Raw genomic sequence first — 1,449 nt, 5'->3', positions numbered from 1 at the left:
CCCCCACCTCCTATCCACTCCTTCCCACTTCCTGCCCCCTGACTGCCACCCTCACAACCCCCAATCCATCCAATCCCCCCTGCTCCTTGTCACTGACAGTCCCCTTCTGGGACCCCCTGCCCCTAACTGTCCCCCTGGGATCCCACCCCCTATTCAACCACCCCTGCTCCCTGTCCCCTGACCCCTATCCACACCCCCTGATAGGCCCCCCCGGGACTCCCAACCCCTGGTTCCCCATCCCCTGACCACCACCCACAGAACCTCCGCCTCATCCAACCACACCCTGTTCCCTGACTGCTCCCCAGGACCCCCCCCCACTCCCTGCCCTCTTACCATGTCGGAACCAGCCACGCCATCTTGCTGCCCGGCAGGAGTGGTGTGCCAGAGCGCTGGCAGTGCGGTGAGGTGAGGCTGTGGGGGAGGGGAGACAGCAGGGGAGGGGCCAGGGCGAGCCTTCCTGGCCTGGAGCTCAAGGGCTGAGCAGGAAAGCCCTGCAGGCTGGACATGGCCTGCAGGCCATAGTTTGCCCACCTCTGGGGTAGGATGTAGATCCCATGTTCCCATCTGTCTGTCATCCTGGGAACCTGTCTCTGCTCACAGGCTGCCTCCAGCCTGTCCAGCCACCTCCTGAGCTCTGTGGGGGTGAGTCATTTGGCATAAGTGGCACCTGGGAGAAGCACTCCTGCCCGATGCATTGGTGGTATAGTGGTGAGCATAATTGCCTTCCAAGCAGTTGACCTGGGTTTGATTCCCAGCCAATGCAGGGATGTGCCCTTTTCTTGGCTGGGAATTAGTTTAATTTCAGTCACATTGTATCAGTTTTTCAATGGAAGGGGAGAATTAATGTCCCAAATCCCAGCAGGTCACTCAACACCCAGTGGCGGAAGAAAGGGGTGGGACTATACAGTGAGCAGTTCGAGTCATCCTGGTATTACAACGTTTGGTTTATTAATTTTAAATGTGTTCTTTACTTCCCTCTCCCTTTAAGACTCAGAGCCTTAAAGGGTAGAAGGGACCAGCGTGGTCATCTAGTTCGACCTCCTGCACCTTGCAGGCCAAAGGACCCCACCCACCCACTCCTGTAATAGACCCCCAACCTCTGCTTGAGTTACTGACATCCTGAAATCATGGATTAAAGCTGTCAAGTTACAGAGAATCCACCATTTACACTAGTTTAAACCTGCAAGTGACCCATGCCCCATGCTGCAGAGGAAGGCGAAAACCCCCAGGGTCTCTGCCAATCTACCCTTGGGGAAAACTCCTTCCCAACCCTAAATATGGCCATCAGTGAGACCCTGAGCATGCAGACAAGACGCACGGGGCAGTCACCTGGGAAAGAATTCTCTGCAGTAACTCTGAGCCCTCCCCACCTATTGTCCCATCTCCGGCTGTTGGAGATGTTTGCTGCTAGCAATCACAGATCGGCCACATGCTGTTGCAGGCAGTCCC

The 1,449-nt window shown here is 56.3% G+C and overlaps 1 non-coding gene across 1 annotated transcript; it reads left to right on the top strand.

Annotated features, from left to right (window-relative positions):
- The first annotated feature begins 691 nt into the window (after positions 1–691).
- Positions 692–763, top strand: TRNAG-UCC (transfer RNA glycine (anticodon UCC)). Its single transcript has one exon. It is a non-coding gene; the product is annotated as a tRNA-Gly (tRNA).
- Positions 764–1,449: the final 686 nt, after the last annotated feature.

This window comes from Chrysemys picta, chromosome 16, assembly GCF_011386835.1.
Source record: "Chrysemys picta bellii isolate R12L10 chromosome 16, ASM1138683v2, whole genome shotgun sequence".
NCBI lineage: Eukaryota > Metazoa > Chordata > Testudines > Emydidae > Chrysemys > Chrysemys picta.
The sequence above is the reverse complement of the archived record's forward strand: the minus strand, read 5'-3'. Positions and strand labels throughout refer to the sequence as shown.